The 24,555-nt window shown below is 38.3% G+C and overlaps 1 protein-coding gene and 2 pseudogenes across 21 annotated transcripts in view; 2 read left to right on the top strand and 1 right to left on the bottom strand.

Moving 5' to 3' along the window:
• The window catches only part of DENND1A (DENN domain containing 1A), a 553,551-nt gene that overhangs the window by 470,035 nt on the left and 58,961 nt on the right, over positions 1-24,555 (bottom strand). The window lies entirely within an intron of this gene.
• Positions 1,094-5,013, top strand: LOC129478913 (phosphatidylinositol-glycan biosynthesis class F protein-like; annotated as a pseudogene).
• Positions 1,237-1,293, top strand: LOC129479949 (uncharacterized; annotated as a pseudogene).

Here is a 24,555-nt window from a genome sequence, read left to right as displayed (position 1 = left end):
TTATTGTTATACCAATTCCATAATTCCAGTAAACAAAGCCTCATCAGCAATAAGTGGATCTATCCAAGATGATCCACCCTTAAATACCATGAGAATTTAGAATTTCTCTTCACCCAAACAAAAAATTATAAATTCAATAAACTAGTCACAGTTATTTTAAATGTTAAGAGATCATCAAAATAATGTTTCTCCAGTAATTTTCATTTTAAAGGCATTCCCATATAAATTACCTAATTTTTAGTGTTTGTTCATTCCATAAATATTCACTAAATCTTCTTAATATTGAGATCTGGTCATACAGTAGTGAAGAAAATACTGGGTGATCGATACCCTCACAGAGTTTAAGGTCCAGTACAGAAGCTCAGACAAACTAATAACTGCACAAGTAACGTAACTATAAGCTATGATTAACTGCCACAAGACTATACATTGTAAGAACAAGCTTACTTTGGGGATCTGAAAAGGTTCCCCCCTAGGGATGATTTAATGTCTGAAGTGAGACCTGAAGGACTTGGTTTGGGGAGGTGGGGGAAGGTGAGAAAGAGGTTTAGGATAATGATAGTTGAGAACAAATACCTAGTTTTTAAAGATATTTAGGTAAATCAATCAAATTTTTCTGATATATTGAACACAGAGGGTGAGCAGGAAGGCAGGTGACCAGGATGAAGGCAGTAGGTTTTTAGTTTGCATAATGGATTTTTTAAATGTGCTGCTCAGTGGAAGGGGACTAGAGCTTCATTCAGTTTAATGAGCAGATCATGAGTTAGAATTCAGACATTTTGAATTTCAGATACTTTTCAGGCATCCAAACAGGTTGAGAGCTCAGAAGAAATGTTTCATACCTCATTCATTTATTCAACATGCAATTCCCAAGAAACAATTTGTATTAAGTCCCGTGTTTCTCATTAGGGAAAAGAAGGTGAACAGGATGCTCAGCTGCCCTTTGAAAGATACAAGTATGTTGACAGATGTGTAGAAGTACACTGGAATTCAAAGGAAGGAAAGACTGAGTTTGTCTGGACAATCAGGGAAGGCAGCATGAAGAAAATTATCTTGAAGATAAATGCCAATTCCTCTAATGGGGAAAGAGAAAAGACATTTCAGACAAAGAAACAGCATCTGAAAATGACAATTACTTTGCAGTGGTTGCAAGTACAATGTATGAGAAGTGAGAAGTAAAAGAAAAAAAAACCGTGAGGACCATATTTGCAGAAATACAGAGGAGTAAGAGAATATTAATGTTACAGCTCTTTCAGAATTTGTCTAGGTTTTCTGGTTTAGCAGAAAAAAAAAAAAGAGAGAGAGAGAGAATGCTATGAACAAATGTGTGCCAACAAATTAGATATATGAAATGGACAAATCTCTAGAAAAATATAAACTACCAAAACTGATTCAAGAAGAAATAGAAAATCTGAATAGACCTATAGCAAGAGATTGAATTACTAGTTTGAAAACTTCCCACCAAAACAGATGAACTCAGATGACTTTACTGGAGAATTCTACCAAACATTTAAAGAATAATGAATACCAATTCTTCATAAACTCTTTCAAAAACTAAAATATGAAGAAAAACTTTCCAATTCATTCTATAAGGCCAGTATTATGCTGATACCAAAAGCAAACAAATATAAGAAAACTAAAAATGCAAAAATACTCAATATATTAATACTAGCAAACCAAATCTAGCAACACAAAAAAAGGATTACACACCATGACCAAGTGAGATTTATCCTAAGAATGCGAGGTTGGGTGCCTGCATTAGGGCCAGGACAGCCCTTCCCACATGATAGTAGCATGCAGTAGTTCCCCAAGTCCCTTCCCCAAGCAAGAGAGATAGCCACTCAAGAAAATACCATGAAAGATACTGACATCAAAAAACTACTTTGTATCCATATTTTATGCATATTTTCAATTATCCTAAGTGTCTTCATTCCAACATTCTTCTTGGAGAACTTCTCAATATTGCAAACACACTTGACATGGTTGTGCATATGTTCTGGTTTTGTAGCTGCTGTCAATCTAGTATTATATTTAGTAGTGAAACCAAATACATCCTCTAAAAAGTTCATTATCACACAAGGTAACTTGATTTTTGAAATGCTGTATCTACCTTCTTTTGTCCTGTTTCTCCTTCCAAGTAATTTTTGTTCTATATGGAGCTAAAAGAGTTGGTGTTGGAAACATTTTTATTTGCAGTCATTTTGTCTACTTTTACCACTGTACCTTATGTTTGTTAGAACCAAATCTCAAAAGCATGGCTTAGAGTTTTCAGTAGAAATGGAGTTACAGCCATTTGGGAGAATAGTCTCCAGATCATTACAATTTCTAGTTTTGTAGGAGCATAACTTGAAGCACTGCCAATACCACTGAGTGGAGAAAGACCATGGCAGGTATGGCCCATCTCCTATATGCTTGGAGCGACCTTTAGCAACATGGATGGACTTGTTATTTTACCATTCTGGATATACCGGAATATAAAGCAATTTCTATACAAGAACAATTAATTGGAACAAAGGGAGAAAATATTCCTCTCCATAGATTCCACAGGGCTGTGCAAAAATGTATATAATCAAAGTCAAGTAGTTCCATTACAGCATTGTGTTTTACATAGTTACAACATGATGTAATTGTAGCTTTTTAAACCATGAAACTCCTTGGAGATTGTATCTTCTAGTTAAAATAAAGTACTTACAATAGAATTTTCAAAAACAAGAATGCAAGGTTGGTTCAACATCCAAAAATAGATTAATGTAATAAACCATATCTAGAGAATCACGAACAAAAATCACACAATCATCTCAAAAGACACAGAAAAAGCACCTGACAAAATCCAACATCCTTTCATAATAAATTAAACTAGAAACAAAACAGAACTTCATCAAGCTGATAAAGAGCATCTAAAAAACCTATAATTAATATCATAATTATGCCAAAAGACTAAATGTTTCTCTTTAAGATGCAGATGAAGAAAAGAATATTCATTTCTGCCACTTCTATTCAACACTGTATTGGAGGTTCTAGCCAGGGTAATTAGGTATGAAAAAGAAATAAAAGTCATCAAGAATGGAAAGAAAGAAGTAGTACTATCTTGATTTGTACATTACATAATCTTACACAAAGAAAATCCTAAGAAATTCACTAAAAACCTATTAGAACTAATAAACTAGTTCATCAAATCTGCAGGATAATAGATCAATATTTTTAAAAATCAATTCTATTTCTATACACTAACAAAGAACAATACAAAAAAATTCAAAATTTCCATTTACAGTAACATCAAAAAGATTAAGAAAAATAAGAGTAAATTTAACAAGAGAATTGGAAAACTTATACTCTGAAAACTACAAAACATTATGGGGAAAAAAACCCTAAACATTACCTTAACAAATGGAAAGATATCCTAAGTTCATGGATTGGAACACAATATTGTTAAGCTGACAATCCTCCCCAAATGAATCTACAGATCCAATTAAATCCCTACCAAAATCCCAGCTGGGCTTTTTGCAGAAATTGATAAGCTAATACTAAAATTCATATGGAGATGCAAGGGACCCAGAATAGTCACACAATCTTTAAAAAGAACAAAATTGGAGGATTCATACTTCTCAATTTTAAAATTTACTACAAATCTACAGTAATCAAGACAGTATAGTACAGCATTAGGATATGAATAGGATTCAGAGTCCAGAAATAAGTATTTGCAATTGTCAATTACTTTTCAACAAGGGGCCAGGCATGGTGGCTTATGCCTGTAATCCCAGCACTTTGGGAGGCTGAGGTGGGCAGATCACTTGAAGCCAGTAGTTCAAGACCAGGCTGGCCAACATGGTGAAACACCATCTCTACCAAAAATACAAAAAATTAGCCGGGCATGCTGGCATGCACCTGGAGTCCCAGCTACTCAGGAGGCTGAGACACAAGAATCTGTTGAACCCGGGAGGCAGAGGTTGCAGTGAGGCAAAGTTGTGCCACTACACTCCCACCTGGGCAAGAGAGCAAGGCTCTGCCTCCAAAAAAAAAAAAAAAAAAAAAAAAAAATCAACAAGGAAACCAAAACAACTCAATGGAGAATTAATACTTTTCAACAGAAGGTGCAGGGGCAACTGACTATCTATATTTGAAAGAATAAAGTTAGACTCCTTCCTTATAAGCATATATAAAAATCAACTTGATTTGGATTGTAGGCTGGGGATATGAGTTCATGCCTTTAATCCCAACACTTTGGGAAGCTGAGGCAGAAGAATCGCTTGAGGCCAGGAGTTCAAGACCAGCCTGGCCAGCAGAGCAAAACCTCATCTCTCCCTACCCACCCCCCAAAAAATTAAGTGGGTGTGGTGGCGTACACCTGTAGTCCCAGCTACTTGCAAAGCAGAGGTGGGAAGATTGTTTGAGCCTGGGAAGTTGAGGCTGCAGTGAGCTAAGATCATGCCACTGTATTCCAGCCTGGGTGACCAAGTGAGAACCTGTCTCAAAAAAAAAAAAAAAAAAAAGGAATGGATTATAGATCCAAATGTAAGAGCTAAAACCTAATAAATAAATAAATAAACAAACAAACTTAGAAGAAAACACAGAAATAAATCATTGTAACTTTAGGATGGGCAATGGTTTCTTAGGCACCATACTAAAGCACAAACAACAAAAGAAATATTAGATAAATAGGACTTCACTGAAATGAAAACTTCTGTTTCAGATGACACAAGAAAGAGAAAAGTTAACCTACAAAGTGGGAGAAAGTACTTGCAAGTCACATATCTGATAACAGGCTTGTATCTAGAATATATAAAGAACCCTTATAACCTGGTAATTTTTTAAAAGACTTAGTCACTGGATAGATATTTCTCCACAGAAAATACACAAGAAGCACCCTAAAAGATGCTCAATATAATTAGGCATTAGAGAAAGGCAAATCAAAATAACAATGATATGTCACTTCACCCCCACTAGAATGGCTATAATAAAAGAGATAGACAACAGTATCCACTGACAAGAATGTAGAGAAATTGGAACCTTACACATTGCTAGTGGCTATATAAAATGGTGCAGCTGTTATGGAAAACAGCTTGGCAGTTACTCAAAAAGCTAAAAAATAGAATTACTGTATGATCCAGCAATGCCATTCCTAGGTATATACTCAAAGGAATTGAAAGCAGAAATGCAAACATATATCAACAATGAATGACATTGTTGATTGCAGCATTATTCACAATTGCCAAAAAGTGGAGATAACCAAAGTGTCCATCAACAGATGAATGGATAAACAACATGCAGTATATACATCTAATGGATAAATATTCAGCCATAAAGAGGAATGAAGTTCTGTACATACTACAACATGAATAAACCTTGAAAACATTAGGGTAAGTAAAATAAACCAGACAGAAAAGGACAAATAATATATGATTCCACTTATATGAGGAAATTAGAATAGGCAAATTCATAGAGACAGAAAGTAGGATAGAGGTTACCAGAGGTTAGGAAGGAGGGGAAAATGGAAAATTATTGGTAATGATTACAAAGTTTATATTTGAGGTGATGAAAAGATTTTAATAACAGATAGTGGTGATGGCTGCACAACAGTATAAATATAATTAATACCACTAAATTTACACTTAAAAATATTTAAAATGGCAAATTTTGTTTTATATATACACATATTCTTCCACAATTTAAATAATATACCAAAACCATTAATTATATCTTTTATTAATGGGCAAATTGTGTGGTTTGTGAATATCTCAAGAAACTTATTAAAAATAATTAAAATTAAGCACTAAATCAATGGGTTTTTTGTTTTCATTTTTGTAGAGACAGGGTCTCACTATTTGCCCAGACTGATCTCGAATTCCTGGCGTCAAGCAATCCTTTCACGTTGGTCTCCCAAAGTGCCAGGATTACTGGTGTATGCCACTGAGCCTGGCCATAAATGGTTTTAACAGCAATTAGACACAGCTGAAGACAGAACTAGTAAACTGGAAGAAAGACTTGAAGAAGTTATTGAATATATCAGAGAGAAACAGATTGAAAACAGACAAAAAAAATGGTTTAAAACTGTAAAGGACAAAAAGAGAATGTCAGACATATGTGTAATCAAAGCTCCAAAAGAAAAAGAAGTTCTAAGTCCTCAGATTCAAATAGCTGGTCCTAACCAAGATATATAAGAAGAAAACTCCACTGCTAGACATATATCATTGCTAAACTAGAAAACAAGACACAAAAATATTAACTATAATGGAAAGGGACTTCAACAGCAATATCAGAAGCCAGAAGATAATGAAATGACATCTCCAATATGAGGTTAGAATAAGGACATCTTCAGATAAACAAAACTAAGATATTTGCCACTAACAAAGAATATTATTCAAGCAAGAAGATTAGCCCAGATGAAAAAACTCTGAGATGCAAGAAGACATAAAGAACAAAGAAAATGGCCAGGCACAGTGGCTCACACCTGTGATCCCAGCACTTTGGGAGGCCGAGGCGTTCAGATCACTTGAGGGCAGGAGTTTGAGACCTGCCTGGCCAATATGGCAAAACCCTGTCTCTACCAAAAATACAGAAATTAGCTGGGCGTGGTGGCATGCACCTGTAATCCCAGCTACTCAGGAGGCTGAGGCAGGAGAATTGTTTGAACCAGGAGGCAGAGGTTGCAGTGAGCCAAGATCGCCCCACTGTACTCCAGCTTGGGCGACAGAGCAAGACTTCATCTCAAAAAAATAAAAAATAAAGAACAAAGAAAATAGAAAATACACAGATAAATCTAAACAAGCATTGGTTATATAAAAAAATCAATAATATCTTACAGGTTTAAAGTAAAATACACAACAATAAAAACCATATAAACAAGAAGGGAAATGATTAAAGTCAAAGCAATATACAATCTTGTATTGTCCAGGAGGAGGGTAAAGATGCCAATTAAAGTTACATAAACATGCAAAAATTTCTCAGAAACTGTTGATTTGTATGGGCATACTTTGTTTTATTGCACTTCAAAGATATTGCTTTAAAAAAAAAAAAAAAAAACAACAAATTCAAAGTGTATGACAACCCTGGATAGAGCAAGTCATTTCATGTCTCTGTGTCACATTTTGGTAATTTTTTGCAATATTTCAAACTTTTAAAATTATTATTATATCTGTTATGATGATCGGTGATCAATGATCTTTGATGTTACTGTTGTAATTGTTTTGGGGTGCCATAAACCATGCCCTTATGAGATGGCAAACTTCATCAATAAATGTGTGTGTGTTCTGACTGTTTCACCAACCAGCCATTCTCCCATCTTTCTCTTCCTTGGGCCTCCTTATTCCTTGAGACACAATAATATTGACATTAGGCCAATAATTCACCCTACAATGGCCTCTGAGTGTTCAACTGAAAGGAGGAGTTGCGTGTCTTTAAATCAAAAGCTAGACATAATTAAGCTTAGCAGTGAGGAAGGCATACTGAAAGTCAAGATAGGCTCAAAGTTAGTCTTCTTGTAGCAAACAGCCCAATTGCGAATACAAAGGAAATGTTCTTGAAGAAAATGAAAAGTACTACTTCAGTAACACATGAATGATAAGAAAGTGAGAACAGCCTGATTGCTGATACATGAAAGTTTTAGTGGTCTGGACAGATCAAAACAGCCACAACATTCCCTTACACAAAAGCCTGATCCACATCAAGGCCCTGACTCTCTTCAATTCTATGAAGGCTGAGAGAGGTGAGGAAGCTGCAGAAGAGTTTGAAACTAGCAGAGGTTGGTTCATGAGGTTTAAGGAAAAAAGCCATCTCCATAACATAAAAAAGTGAAAGGTGAAGCTGCAAATCCTGGTGTAGAAGCTGCAACAAATTATCCAGAAGTTCAAGCTAAGATCATTGATAAAGGTGGCTATGCTAACAACAGATTTTCAATGTAGATGAAACCACCTTATATTAGAAGAAAATGCCATCTAGGACTTTCATAGCTAGAGAGGAGATGTCAAAACCAGCTTCAAAGGACAGGATGAATCTTTTGTTAGGGGCTAATGCAGCTGGTGACTTTAAATTGAAACCAATGCTCATCGACCATTCTGAAAATCCTAGGGTTCTTAAGTATAATATTATGCTAAATGTACTCTGCCTGTGCTCTATAAATGGAACAAAGCCTGGATGCCAGCACATCATTTTACAGCATGTATTACTATTTAGGTTGGTGCAAAAATTATTCTGGTTTTTGCCATTGAGTAATGACATAAACCACAATTACTTTTCCACCAACATAATAAATAGTTTAAACCTACTGTTGAAACCTACTACTCAGAAAAAAAGACAATGCACCTGGTCATCCAAGAGCTCTGATGGAGATATACAAGGAGATGAAGGTTGTCAGGCCTGCTAACACAACATCCATTCTGCAGCCCCTGGATCAAGGAATAATTTTGACTTTAAGTCTAAGAAATACATAAGGCTATAGCTGCAATAGATCGTTATTCCTCTGATGGGTTTGGGCAAAATAAACTGAAAACCTTCTGGAAAGAATTCATCATTCTAGATGCCATTAAGAACATTTGTGATTTGTGGGAGGTCAAAATACCAACATTAACAAGAGTTTGGAAAAAGCTGATTCCAGCCCTCATGGATGACAATGAGGTATTTAAGACTTCAGTGGAGGAAGTAATGCAGATGTGATAGAAGCTGCAAGAGAACCAGAACTAAAAGCAGAACCTGAAAATGGGACTGAATTGCTGCGATCTCATGATAAAATTTGAATGGAGGAGAAGTTGCTTCTTACAAATGAGCAAAGAATGTCCTTTCTTGAGATGGAAACTACTTTTGGTGAAAATGCTGTAAACATTGTTGAAATGACAAGAAAGCATTTACAAAATTACACAAACCTGGCTGATAAACCAGTAGCAGCGTTTGAGAGGTTTCCAATTCTAAAAGGAGTTTGACTGGGGGTAAAATGCTATCAAAGAGCATCACATCCTACAGAGTAATCTTTCGTGAAAGGAAGAGTCAATCAATGCAGCAAACTTCATTGCTGTCTTACTTTAAAAAATTGCCACAGCCATCCCAGCCTTCAGCAGCCACCATCCTGACAAGCTGGTAGCGATCAACATTTAGACGAGATCGTTTGCCATCAAAAAGATTACAAGTTGATTGTTAGCAATTTTTAGCAATAAAATATTTTTAAATCATGATATGTACCTTTTTAAACATAATGCCATTATACAATTAATAGACAATAGTAGAGTATAAACATAACTTTACATGCATTGGGAAACTAAATAAATTTGTGACTCACTTTATTGCTCTATTCACTTTATTGTGGTCTGCAACTAAACTGAACCTGCAATATCTCTGAGGTATGCCTGTATTAGTTAACATTACGGACACTGAAAGCACATGACCTGGGTTCAAGTCCCAGCTCTACTAGTTGATAGCTCTGTGGCCTTGGACAGATTACATAAGCTCGCCATGTCATGGTTTCCCCATCTGTAAAATTGAGACAGTAACAGTATCTATCCCATAGGGTTTTTGTGAGGATTAAATGAGTTAATATAGGTAAAGCATATAAAACAATGACTGGTATAAAATAAGCACTACTAAGTCATAGCCACCATTATTTTCAGTGTATCAGTTAAAGGCACAGAAATAGTATTTGAGTCCCAAATGATAAAAGGGAAAAAACTGAATGATTAAAATGCTTAATCCAAAAGAAAGGAATAAAAAAAATGAAGCATAAAAAGCATTTCCAGGGCCGGGCGCAGTGGCTCACGCCTGTAATCCCAGCACTTTGTGAGGCCGAGGCAGGCGGATCACGAGGTCAGGAGATCGAGACCATCCTGGCTAACACGGTGAAACCCCGTCTCTACTAAAAATACAAACAATTAGCCGGGCGAGGTGGCAGGCGCCTGTAGTCCCAGCTACGCGGGAGGCTGAGGCAGGAGAATGGCGTGAACCCCGGGGGGCGGAGCCTGCAGTGAGCCGAGATCGCGCCACTGCACTCCAGCCTGGGTGAAAGAGCGAGACTCCGTCTCGGGAGAAAAAAAAAAAGCATTTCCAGTAAAAAATGCAGGTAAGACGACTGGATTTTAAAAGATCCAACTATATATTGCTTTCAAGAGACACATCTTCAACACAAGAATGAAAAAAAATAAGAAAACGCAAGCATGGAAGTGTATAATTTGATGAGTTTTGACATATGTGTACATCCATTAAACCATCACCACAATCAATCAACCCCAAAAGTTTCTTTGTGCTCCTTCGTAATCTATCCCTCCTGCTGCACTCCCCACCACCCATCCCTAGGGAACCACTGGTGTGCTTTCTGTCACTATAGATTAGTTTGTACTTTCTAGGCTTTTATATAAATGGAATCAGAAAGTATGTACTCTTTTTGTCCAGCTTCTTTCACTCAAGATGATTATGTTGAGATCCATCCACGTTGTTGAGTATAGCAATACCTTGTTCCTTTTTATTACTATTATTCTATGTATAGAACTCAATTTTACTCATTTATAGCCTCTCCAGACAATAAATGATGTTAAAATTAAGAAATGGCCTCTGGGTAAAGATCAAATCCAGGGTACTCTTAGGATAAGAAAAAGCTAAGGGAGTGATATTAGAATTCTTTGCAAGACCTCCAAAAGATCTAAGGTGGTACCATCATAGAGAACCATTCAGTTAAACAACAGGGCTTCTAAGAAGCTTACAACTGTTGTTCCTCAGTTGTCTCACTAGAAAACCAAAGTAGAAAAGGAGGGCTTATCTCAAAGACATTTGTGGGTATGAACATGTCAAGGAGTAACTCCAACAGATTCACAGGACAACAAAGGAGTTTTTAAGAGGCTCGTATGGGGAGAAACACAGCCAGCATGGACTGAAAAGAACGAAGAAAATACAAATGAAAAAACAATAGGCTGTTGAATCACTAAACTTTACAGACCAGAAGAAGGCTGAGGAAACTACTCAGTTGCAAACACAGGTTCTTTTATTTAAAGAAGGATGATTCAGAATCCAAGAGCCCAGAAGGTAGAACTAAGAGCCATGGTGAGCCACTCTCAGGCTAGAGCAGCACTGAGTCTCCATCAGGAAACTTTGAACATTTGCCCAGCGTATTTGGGAACTGTTATGGAGCGCTACGTGCTCCAACATGCCTCCTGCTGGCCCCCTTTTAAACAATCAGTGTCTTCGGCAGTTATCTTCTGCCTGTTTGCCATTACACGCTGGGGAAGAGTGGTGGTGGTAGGGGCTGGGGAGCAGATAACTTCTCTCTTTAGTTTACAAATTGAGAGGGCCTGTACTTGAGAAGCTATACTTAAGAAGTCCGATCTAAGTTTCTCATCCTCATCTAAGCCTGATTTAGTTCCAGAGATTGAGAGGTCTGAGCTGCTCATGTAAGGATGGCACTTTTGGGGGCCTTGGGAGAGGCTGAGGATACACAGATTTCCATAGCAACTGGGTATAAAACTATTTACTCCCTGCTCCCTCTGCTGAGCTGCCACAGCACTTTGTGCCTGTCTCTATTTATCCCAAATAATGTATGGCTACTGGTTGACTATTTATTTCCCTCATCAGATGTAAACTCCTTAAAAAGAAAGTGTTTTATTTATATCCATAGCATTAAGTAGTCCCTCAAAGACGTGTTTGAATTTATGAATAAGTATACGAAGAAAGCCAGTCTGTCATGGTCTCAGGCCATCCAAAGCCACACTAATGAATATAACAGCACATTCCCAGTGCACTTATGTGACGGGTCTCAGTTAAACATTTAGGAAAGCTAAGCAATTAAAAATAAGAATGTTCACCTTATCCACCACAGCAGCAGAGGGAATACTGAAACTCAGGACTGATTCTCAGGAACATCCTGAAAACACCACCCTATAAACCTGCATTTTAATAGCCTGACACAGCTGAAAAACATTGGCTGATAAGAGTGCAACTAATTTTTAAAAAGAAAGAAAAAACCTTCCAAAGATGTTTCATTTTAAATTGTTTTTCTTTCTTTTTTTTTCTTTTCTTTTTTTTTGGGGGGGGTCGGGGGGATAGAATCCTGCTTTCACCCAGGCTAGAATGCAGTGGCATAATCTTGGCTCACTGCAACCTCCACCGCCTGGGTTAAACCCATTCTCCTGCCTCAGCCTCCCCAGTAACTGGGATTACAGGTACACACCACCACATCCAGCTAATTTTATTATTTTTAGTAGAGACAAGGTTTCACCATGTTGGCCAGGCTGGTCTTGAACTCCTGACCTCATGATCTGCCGGTCTCAGCCTCCCAAAGTGCTGGGATTACAGGCATGAGACACCATGCCCAGCCTTTAAATTTTATTATAAATAGCCAGTGATTGGTTATCAACGAGGCAGTATATAGGTTGACCCCTCAGCTGTTGTACAAAAGAATAGAAGCGGGGGAGAAAAGATTTCATTTGGAACACTTTTGTAAAAACCCCTTAAATTGAGGAGACTGAAATTATGAGCTCTAGGCCGGGCGCAGTGGCTCACACCTGTAATCCTAGCACTTTGGGAGGCTGAGGTAGGCAGATCACTTGAGGTCAGGAGTTCGAGACCAGCCTGGCCAACATGGTAAAACCCCATCTCTACTAAAAATACAGAAATTAGCCAGGCATGGTGGCAGGCGCCTGTAATCCCAGCTACATGGGAGGCTGAGGCATGAGAATCACTTGAACCTGGGAGACGGAGGTTGCAGTGAGCCGAGATCACACCACTGCACTCCAGCCTGGGTGACAAAGTGAGACTCTGTCTCAAAAAAACACAAAAATTATGAGCTCTAGCTAGCACTCAGGTTTTAGGAAACAAATCTTTCTGTGAGGGTCTCCAAGAGATTTGTTTTTTGACACAATAAGGGCTCAATGACAGAGTAAAGAAAGCATTCTGTAGCACTCCAGGGCAATACTTAGAGACATCTTTCTATCTTGAGATGCCAGCCTCTCAAAAAAACTACTGTTCCTCTCAATGGGCCAGAAAATGTCTCAGATTAAGAAGCATTTCCTTTAGGTAACTATTACAATACACCTACTTCTAAGATATTTTCATGGGAAAAAAATAATATGTATCATCACCTTTAGAATATTAGGATATATTAGTATATATCATCACCTTTAGAAAGTCACTCATACTGTACACATAATTTGCAGGAAAAGAGAAACCGTGGGTGAAACAAATAGTAGGTAGCAATAACTGAGGCAGATGAAAGTATTTACAAATTCATTTTTAATCCACTGCATTATCTCATTTTGAGCAAGATCATTCTTAGTACATTTCTGCTGGCAAAAATCAACCTTGCTGGTCTCTCAACACAAATGGCAACATTTATCCTAGCCCTCAGCTGATTCTCCCGCCCAGGAACTTCAGACTGTTCCTTGATCCCAGTCACAACATTTGTAAAGAACTTCTACATGTAATAGGACCCAGACATTTAATATTTTGTCTCAGATTTTAAAATAAAATTCAAAATGACCCAGAAAGCAAAGTAAAACAAAAAAATAAAAAATGAAGCTGCGCACGGTGGTTCACAACTGTAATCCCAGCACTTTGGGAGGCCAAGGTGAGTGGATCACCTGAGATCAGGAGTTTGAGACCAGCCTGGCCAACATAGTAAAACCTAGCTCTACTAAAAATACAAAAATTAGCCGAGTATGGTGGCATGCACCTGTAGTCCCAGCTACTTGGGAGGCTGAGACAGGAGAATCATTTGAACCCAGGACACGGAGGGTGCAGCGAGCCGAGATCATGCCATTGCACTCCAGCCTGGGTGACAGAGTGATACTCTGTCTCAAAAAATAAAAATAAAAATAAGTAAAATGAAATAAGAAATGAAGCAACTGATTTAATCAATTTAAGCAAATGGTTACCAGTTCAAATGAAGTTTCTCTCTCCTCTTCTGTCTCTTGGTCGAATATGTCTTTATCTTATCAGCTACCGAGACAGTACCAGACATTGCCATAACCTACTGCATGCAAAGTGGTAATAAATGCAGTGGATGGGAAATAGAAGATAATGAACCGATCCTTGATATACTCTAAATCTCTTGTCTACCTTGCTAAGAAAAACAAGATAAGTTCCTGGAGATACTCTAGAAGTAAATGTAACCATAGGTAAAACCCCACTCTAAAAAACACAATTATAATGTCCAGTTCTATGTAAATGGAGCTATTTCAAAAGCCTCACAAACAACTGATACTAACATTGCCTTGCTTATTTGGAAATAACAAATTCCACTGAACGAGATATTTTTAAATAACTCTTCATTTAGCTAGTTACCTACTGAATAGGATTATTCTTCAAGGGAGAATTCAAGCAAGAAGGTTCCTGCCCTCAAGAATAATGGAAAAGACAATTATAATACGATATGCAGGGTGCCAAGAGGGAGGGTATCTAACCAAGTCTGTGAAGCGTGGCAGAGAGGGGGAAGTAAGGGTAGACAGAAAAAAATGGAGGATTAGAGAAGGCCTCCTAAATGAGGTAGCACCTTGTCTAAGTTATAAAGGACAATGGAAATAAACCAGGAAAATAGGGAGAAAGAGTATTGTACAGAAAAGAGAAAGACCAGATACTAAGGTATGGAAGCAAATAGACTAAAGTGGCTCAGCTAGTGCAGAAGGCCAATGACAGGCAGTGGTGAGGGACAAAGGAGGAGAGGTCAGCCAAGTGATGAGGAGCCTTCTGTGCCACGCTAAGATTTGAGTATTACCCTATAGGTAATGAGGAGGCATTATAAGGTTTAAGCAGAAGACTGGCATGATTATATTTGTTTAACACACACATTATGACAGCAGGACAGAAGAAGAGGGGTTGGAAGGGATGACTCCAGCTAAGAAAACCAATTAAGTGGCCAGGTGCGGTGGCTCACACCTGTAATCCCAGCACTTTGGGAGGCTGAGGCAGGCGGATCACCTGAGGTCAAGAGTTCGAGACCAGCCTGACCAACATGGAGAAACCCCATCTCTACTAAAAATAGAAAATTAGTCCGGTGTGGTGGCACATGCCTGTAATCCCAGCTACTCGGGAGGCTGAGGCAGGAGAATCGCTTGAACCCAGGAGGCAGAGGTTGCAGTGAGCCGAGATCGCACCATTGCACTCCAGCCTGGGCAACCAGAGCGAAACTCCATCTCAAAAATAAAGAAGACCAATTAAGTGGCAGTAATCCAAGAAAGAATAAGAAAGGCCAGAACTAAGTCAATGGCAATGAATTGGGTAACAAGGGAGAAAAAAACATAGGAAAAGATCAAGAAATTAGACTTTACTTTCTCTTCATAATTGACAATTTAATCCTTAAGTTGAGGTACACATCCATACTTGGTGAGAAGTAGCCATAGTAGTCCAGAGTAGGTAAGGATGTGGCATCCACATAGGAGGGCCTGCACAATATGGGGACTCAGAGTGCAAGCAGTGCGAGAAGAGCGCCCACACTGTCTAGAGTAATCTAACATAGGGTGTCAGAACCCGACTGTGACAAGGGTGCCCACAGAGTAGAGTGAGCTAGTGTGGGGAGAAAAAGCCCAAGCAGGGATACACAGTCATCCACAGGGAACAGCTGCATGGCAGGGGGTGTCAGTGTCAACACAGTTTGAGAAGTGTGTCCATGTTAAAAGATGATCTGGTGTGAGGTATCAGAGCACCTGAGCAGGGTAAGGAACTTTCCATGCAGGGCCCACCTGATAGGGTGTCAGATCCTGAGGAGGATTATGCAGGGAACAACATGGAAGGACATGGCAGCCATGCACGGGGTGTCAAAATTCAAAGTGAAGAGGGAACCCACACAGAAGGACCAGCCTGGCAGGGCTTGTCAAAGACCAAGGTGGATGAGGCGGGCATCCAGGCAGAAGAGGCAGAGCAACACAGGGTATCGGAGCCCCAGTTGAGTTAAGGAGGACATCCACACTGGGTAGGCATTGGTGGCAGCCATGATGAAAGAGTAGTCATGTACAAGGGATTAATCAAATAAGGAAATATATTAAGGATAATGGGAACCAGGCTTCTCACAGTTGAAGAGAGAAGTTACAAATAGGGAAAGGGAGAAAACTTGAATGAATCGGTGGTATTGGTTGAAATTGGAAGTACTGGTGTGGACTCACACTTTTCAATATACACAGATAGATGCAGAAATACATATAGATGTACTCTCTGACCCTGACCACCAAGAAGGCCTAGAAGCAGCAACACCACCATAGCAATGAACACACATAGAATCCAAATTTTGGCTTTTAAATAGCATTCTCCACCAAAAGGAACCTTGGGAAAACGGCAGATTTCATGGCTAAGGAAAAGAAAGTAAAAGATGAGCACAGAACATCTTGCGCCAGAAAGCAAAGAAGAACCCAGAGAATGATGAGGATCTGTCAAAAGAACACAAGAGTCCCTCAAGTTGGCTCCTAATGATCAAAGCTGGAACAAATTGAATAATTCAATTCACTCAAATAATTTGAACAATTCAATAACAACCTTGAATAAGGAGTAAGTCCAAAGTCAAATAAACAAACTGAAAGTTTAATGAGAAATGGAATATCTACATAATTTCAAAGTACTTTCCCCCAAAACAATTGTTAATTACAAAAGAGTAAGTAAGGAGGAACTTTTCAGTAGACAAGCCTGGCAAAGACTACTTTAATCAAGTGATCGAAAGATCATCACCAGTAAAGGGCCAAATCAAAATTGTGTATTACGTGATATAACAAGAAGAGCACAGCATCACTTCTATGATATTTCCACTCAAGATGCTCAACCTAAACCTAATCATAAGGAAACACCAGACAAACCCAAATTGAGGCTTGTAACCTTCAAATGTCAAGGTCATGAAAGTCAAGGAAAGACTGAGAACCTTTCCTAAGGGAGACTAAAGAAACATTAAACTGGCCGGGCGCAGTGGCGTGGCTCACGCCTGTAATCCCAGCACTTTGGGAGGCCGAGGTGGGCAGATCACGAGGTCAGGAGATTGAGACCATCCTGGCTAACATGGTGAAACGCTGTCTCTACCAAAAATACAAAAAATTAGCCAGGCGTGGTGGCGGGCGCCTGTAGTCCCAGCTACTAAGGAGGCTGAGGGGGGGAGAATGGTGTGAACCCGTGAGGCGGAGCTTGCAGTGAGCAGAGATGGCGCCACTGCACTCCAGCCTGGGCGACAGAGCGAGACTCCATTTCAAAAAAAAAAAAAGAAAGAAAGAAACATTAAATAAACTAAATGCAATTTGTGATTCTGAACAGAATCGTTTTGCTTTAAAGAACATTACTGGGACAAGTGCCAAAACTGAGAATTAGATGGTAGTACAGTATCAACGTTAATTTCCTCACTTTGATCCCACATTGTGGTTGTGCAAGAGAATCACCTTGTTTGCAGTAAAAACTCACTGACGTAGTCGAGGTTGAGATCAGCAACTTATTCCTAAATTGTGCAGAAGAAAAAATTATTTACAGTGGAATTACAACTTTTCTGTAACTTTGATATTGTTTAAAATCTTTCTAAAGCTTTTTTTAAATCTTCAAAAAATACGCAGGTTTAATTGGATGTAGGGTGAGAGTCTAGGATGACTTTCAGGCTTCTGGCATTAGTAAGTGAGTGGGTACAAATGCCCTTCAACAAGACCCTGGATAGAACGAACAGTTTAGGATTAGGATCGGCATTTCCATTTTGTTTTGCTGGGTGACTGGCAGTAGGGGTAAAAGGTTGGTCAAGGGGAGGAGGTTAAATTCAATTTGAGATGCCCATGTAGGATGGAGAAACAGCTATGGACAGAGAGCTGAGGACCCAGGTCTGGCACTCTGGAGTCAGGGCCAAAGACACAAGCTGAGCAATGATCAGTCTGTAGGCAATAGGAGAAACCAAGTGTGACTGAGATCTTACTGGGAGAATTTATCATCCACCACATTCCATAAACAATTTGAAATGACTTACAAAAATACTTATAGTTAAAAGATTAAAAATATACATGAAAACCGAGGGTGTAAGGACAAAGGGAAAATAAAAGGAGGAAAGATTATGCCAGGGATTATAATAGCATACAAAAATGCATACCAAAAAAATCCATACAAAAATGATAACATACTAAAATAGTCATGGGTAGTTCACAGAGCTAGAAGGCAAATATAGCCCTAAGGTTCTTGAGAACCAACCCAGGAAGAATGCATAGCAAAAAGGAACCTCTAGATACTGTATCTGAACATCCATCTACCATATAGTATGTGCACCTTTGTTAGCATTTACTAACAGTATAAACCTGACATTTTCTTTATAAAAGGAAACAAGAGTATACAGTTTTCTGTATGCTAACAAAATAGGCTTACACTTTTTTACCTAAATAAAAACAGTTCTGATGTCCTTTTAGTCATTAAAACACAAATCTATCTATATCCATGAACACTTTCTCTTCATTTACAGGACCTGGAATAAATTAATATTAATAACAGGAACGAACATTTGCATGGGGTTTACATTTTGAATGGTATTTCTATTTACTACACATTATTTCATTATTTTGCCATCTAGTGTGACAGACAAGGCAGGTATAGACCTAATTTTACAGATTAGCGAATAGGTTCAGAGAGGTTAAATTACCTATTTAAAATCACATGGTTAATAAGAATTTGGACTGTAACTCCAGTTTTTTGACTCCACGGACCACTCATTCATTTATTCATCCATCCATTCAAATATTTATCAAGCATCTCCCAGAAAACATTGCCCATTCTGCATCATTGCTATGAAGATTAAATAAAAAAACATGGGAATGCTTACAAAGTGTGAAGCCTATACAAATGCTAGCCATTTTCAAAGCCATCATCATTAGATTCCCCATTTTAAAGATATTAGACCTTCTTACATTTGGGGGAAGCCAAATACAATATGGAAATTTTTAAAAAGTATGAAATTTGGTTGAGACATATTGGGAAATGCATATTTAAAAGGAGAGGAGAGGAGTGGGCTAAGATGAAGCTGGATAGGGAAAGGATGGAGCATGGAAGATTTCATTTGCCCTGCTAATGAGCTTGACTTTAGCTTGGGGTGACAGAGGACCACAGAAAGGTGTTACAAGGGGAATGCTATGGTCTCAGCTGTGTTTTTAAAAGATCGCTCAGATGACAGCATTAAATATGGATGTGAAGGAAAGCATAAAGGCCAGTTAGGAGGCCATGGTAATCAGCTAGGAAAGAGAAGGTGCACGCCTGAGCTAAGTGAGGGTGGCCACTTAACTTTATGCTCATTTTAATCTGCAACGTTACGTTGTCTCTGATCTCTAAATACTTTAGGGAAACTGAGGCAGGTCAATAAGCCCTTAGAACAAATTTTAGACAACCTAGACAAATATACCATGAACAACTGAAAAACTAAAACAGAATCACCATTGACATTTTGTTTTGTGACATAGTATAATGACTATTCTTATATTATTCTATTATTCTACAGGGAGCCTACTCTAGTCATTCGTTCATTGTTTCTTTTTAATCTGAATGATTCTCAGTAATTAAAGTTTCTATCAGTTACAGAATTCTCCATAGTGAGATAGAACAGCTGACATCAGATCTCTTATGCTTTAAGCAAAAACTAACACTCATTAACAAGATTACCTATTGTGAATAAATACATACAAACTGTTTGCAAAGTTTGTAAATGAGTACAACAGCACAAAAGTAAAGACTTACCACTCTACGCAACCCTTATTTTCTTAACTCTTCAAGCCCATGGAACAGACAAGGCAGTCCCTCATTTTTCACAGCTTCCCATTTCCCCAGTGCATTGCCTAATAAACACCTATATTTCATCTCTGCTGCTTTAGCTTACTCAGTTGTATCTGCTAATAATGCCTAAGCATGTGGAACAAAACAGCAGTACATGAAAGAAAGCCTATGTCCTCCGCTTTACAGTGCTCGGCACCACACAATAGAGTTTCTCATAATGCATTGGGCCATAAAAGTTGTACATATTGTGAAATCTCAAGATGGCTATCTTTTCGTAATTAATGTTTTGTGGAAAACATCAATAACATTTACAAAAAGCTCTTAAATCTTTAGTAAAGGCTGCAATTAATTTATGAAGCCATGAAAAGTCTACAAAGGGTAATCAGTGATAATACTATTGAAGGGGAAAGAGTTTCATCTGGCCTTAAACTGCAAAGTTCATGTCTAATTTGACTAGTAAGAGTCAGACCACATTCTCTTTATCAAACTTGGAAGGGATCTTAAGGTAGTCCAGTCAAAGGCCTATTCCTCCTCCAACCCCCTTCCAGGATAAAAATCCCATGTAAGACCCTGACCAGTGCTTATAAGGCCTATTCTGCCATCTCAATTTATTTAAGAAAAATTCTCCTTCAAATATTCAAGTTTCAATTTGGCAGTTAATTTCAGTCTGCAGTTAAAAGGCACTAGCTGTCAGTCAGATCTCTCACCCAGTTCCCTCCTGAAAAGAAAAACTGACAGATCACAGGAGCTTTCTTTTGTAAACCAATTCTGGAACTTTCATGCTTCTTATTTGTTAGGTTAAAGGTTAAATTGCTGACCTGTGCCCTCCTGCTTAGCGGCCTTCCCCTTTTTCTGTAAAGCTTTATTTTGGGGCTGTATTTACATGGATTAGTCCCTTTTCACGCTAAGAAGGAATCTGTTCACAGCCAAAGCCTTAGTTCTGGTTGTACAAAAAGCAGCCACAATTATTCACCACTAGACAATGACCATATTGTGGATTTACAAAAAACCCACCCCAGCCATGGAAAGATCTGTTCTTGCTGCACAAAACAATAGAAGAAAAATCTTATCAAGCATTCAAGAGAAAGCAAACAAAGCAAGCCCACTGTGAACTTGATGAAGATGTCAAGCTCCTTTAAAATATATATATATAAATCAACAAAGAGGGGTTTTCTTATAAAGTCTTGGGAGTGAGACTTTTTCTACTCTGAGTTTCCCTTTCTGGTTAAACACAGTTAGGAGCAGCAAGACATTGACAGCCAAGACCAGCAAATGCTGCCATTTTCTAAGCACACTTACAGACACTTTTTTTAAATGCACAACACAAAGAGGCTTTCCTTTCCAAATATGCCCAGTGCAAATGCCAGGCAAATCATTTTAAGCTAGTACTATACTACACAGGCTCTTTCAGCAAAAGCAAAATTCTTGTCCCAACCTCTAAGGAATGAACATAAGCTACTTCCAAGCTCTAACTTACTAATTCCTAATAAAAAAAAATTTTTTTTTTTAATGCTTAAAGGCCATTGGGTTTAATTAAACCATAGCTCCAACAAGAGTTCTTCATATGACACCCATGAAGTATATTATACACACTCCATTTCTTTGGGATGGGTTTCAATGATGGTCCCTAGTCACATAAATAAACTTTTAGCAGGAATATTTTATGTTTGTAAGGTGAGGATCTCACAGCTGCTACAAAAGCAAAATCCAGTCCTGAGTCCGGAACACAGCTGTCTAACAAGACATGAGAGCAAATACAAAGAATTTCTCCCACCAAGTCTTTAGGTAGATGGTTTCTATTTTCTTTGAGCTAACATGACCTAAATCCTCCATCAGAAGAATGTTCTTCAAGTAAAATTAAAAAGTAAAACATAGAAGCAAGTATTAAAAGAGCCTAAAGATCCATAAATACGGCTTTTTAAAAAGTAGTGGTGCTTTCATTCATCACAGAGCAAAACACTAATACAAGTTTACACATTTTTGATCTCAGAAAATGGCTCACTTTCTTAGTTTCTTACAGATTTTGGACTTAGAAAAAAACATTTCCATCTGTAACATAGTTTATCTTTGGCACAGTCAGCCTCTCTCTGTTCCTCTACCTTCCTTCCCATCCGCCACCCCTCACCCCCCAAAAAAGGCAGTACCAAAGATTTGGCCACAGAAGTCCACAAATAAGACAGTAGAATTAACTGGTCTTATTTTAAAGGAGCTGATTTATATGTATAATAATCAGGATCTAGTTGATCAAACTATAAAACTCTGATGCAGCCATCAAAAACTGATGAAAATGTTTGTGGTCAACATTAAGATCTTGCTTTCTCTCATTTAAACTGTACCTCAACTGCAACTACATCAAATGGGGATCTTCCAAACTTGAAAATAGGACTGTGATGGAGGTGCTTATATTTTATCTCTTTTTCAAACTTTCTGTAGTATTTGGTCTTTTTTATAGCATTTTTAGTGTGGTAATAAGTGCGATGACAATGAGACAATTCTGGACAATGGCCCTACTTAGAGAACTGTGACAACTACAGAAAATATTTCCACGCATAGCCAAGGCACCGTGTCCAGTTTGCTTACTTTGAATTACGAAATGTATGATCCCCAGGAAAATTAGGATGGCACTACAAGGACCAGAACACAAAGTAGGAAGTACTTAAACTCCTCACCAACTTCTAGAAGGAATGAGATTAGGGCACAAGCTACACTCAGAGTTGATTCAAATGTAAATGCTCTGCTTCCTCTCAAACAATGATAAACTCCCTCAGAGTTAATAGTTTCTCCCTAAGAGATTCATCTCTCTTTTCAACTTAGAGGTATGTTTTGGAGAAAAGGAAGAAACACATGGTGGGGCTTAAAGCAAAACCTTTTAAATTCTTTGTCATAAAAGCTGCAGAGTAAACTACATTTCCTTTACTAATCCTTCGAACACTTGTTAAACTCGAGTGTGCTGACAAATTTGCCACTGCAATCACATTTTGGTTTCTAACAAGTTAAAAAAAAAAAATTGGTTGTACTAAATTGTATTACCATCTTCCTTGAACACCAAGTGAGAATTTATGCTGCCTTCGCAAACTGTTGAAAGAGGCACTCCCTAGGGAGAAATAACTTTTGGCACATTGCATAGCAAAGCTAAAGTTACAAAAGCAGGCTAAAATATCTCTTTCACCACACATATATTTTTCTCTCTCTCCCCAAAGCTTAAACATGCTATGTCCTCTATAGGAAGCTGAGTATGGGCACAAGAACTATATCCTGAAGATCCTGACTTTAGGTTCATAGTCTGGAAAAGTTTTAAATTAAATATATGAGATTTTTTTTTAAAGGACTATTTCCATGTCATTGAAAATATATTAACAAAACTCCATATTGCTTCACTCAAAAAAAAAAAAAAACACAGAAAATCATTATCAAGAGTTTCAAAGACTCTATAGTCCTCCATACTATGAAAAATAATATAGCTGTCCTTTTGTGCCAAGAGGCTAAAAGAGTAGAAAACAATGATTTGATGTGACAGGAGAAGAAAGAAAACTAACCAGGCACTGTTAATTATTTTATGGTTAGTATTTTATTTAATCCTCATGGCAACTCTAAAAGATAAGCATTATCCAAGTTTTATTTGCAAATGAGAAAATTCAACCAAAAAAAGATGAATAATTTCCCCAAGGTCAGATCACTATTAGTTGCAGAGCCATAATTAAAACCCAAGTCCAAAGCTCTTCCTGCTGTATACACACACTGCTTCTGCTAGAGGAGAGGGTGGGGAAACAGCTTTTAGTGACACAAATTCCCATGATTCCAGACCACAGGGCAGTTTCCCAGGGGTGGCAGAAAAAGCCTAAAATGTAAAAAGTACAGGCTGACGCCGAGGCCCGGGGTAAATGCCTCATTGTACTGTGAGAAGTCTGATGGACACTTGGTAAATGGGGAGGAAAAGGCATTCCTCGCCTAGGGAGACGAATGTGAGAGCGCCTTCCTTTAAACTTTTCGTCCTAAGCACGTCTGCTCATAGAAAAGGCAGAATAACATCTTCCAGAAAAATCGCGGGAGAGAAAACTGCAGCAGAACTCCTGCTGCTAATATAAATGCCCTCCCCCCAGATCTACCCATGAATTTCCATTAAAAAAAAAATACAGCAAATGGAGTAGCCATTCAACCCACTGAAAATGAGATATTTATCAACAATAAAACTGCGGAGATGAATCAAAATATCTAGGTTCTCTGCAATCAGTTGGAATTGTGTCAACTCATTTATTGGTCCAACAAATACACAGAGTGCCTACTACGTTCCAGTCACTGTTCTAGGTGCCGGGGACACATCAGTGAACCAAGTAAATGAAGATCCTTGCCCTCTTGGAGCTGATATTTTTAGACTGAGCATGACTGTACAGGATCCCTTCATACTAATCAGAACCTGAGTCATATTTTTGATTAATAAAAAGAAAATTAAATATACCTCCATAGCTTTGCAGATGCTCTTCCTTCTGCTGGAATGTCCTCACCCATCCCTAGCACCTTTCGTGTTTGTAATAAATATTGTTGAATAAACTGTGTAATTTAAAAAAAGCTTTCAAAACAAGAGGTGAAAAATGTAGCAGTGGTCAGCTCTAAATCTAAATCTCAACTTCAATTGGTCTAGACCTGAGCTTTGATCCTGCAGCAGGTCCCAAGAAGCCTAAATAAAACCTAAGTCAACTCAATCTCCATTCAGCAAAAAACAAGAGAAATTAGGTCAGCTTGTTCCAGGGTCCACCCCAGGGATTAAGAACTTTTTTAAAGCCTAAACTGGACTTGCTGGGGCTGTTAGAGGTAAGAAAGAAACCTAAAGCAGCATTCCCAAGGCCCTGGGCCTGGAACTGACTTAGGACTGGTCCCAGGGCCCCTCCACCATGTGTGCAG

Source organism: Symphalangus syndactylus, chromosome 3 (genome assembly GCF_028878055.3).
Source record: "Symphalangus syndactylus isolate Jambi chromosome 3, NHGRI_mSymSyn1-v2.1_pri, whole genome shotgun sequence".
NCBI classification, from domain to species: Eukaryota; Metazoa; Chordata; class Mammalia; order Primates; family Hylobatidae; genus Symphalangus; species Symphalangus syndactylus.
The sequence above is the reverse complement of the archived record's forward strand: the minus strand, read 5'-3'. Positions and strand labels throughout refer to the sequence as shown.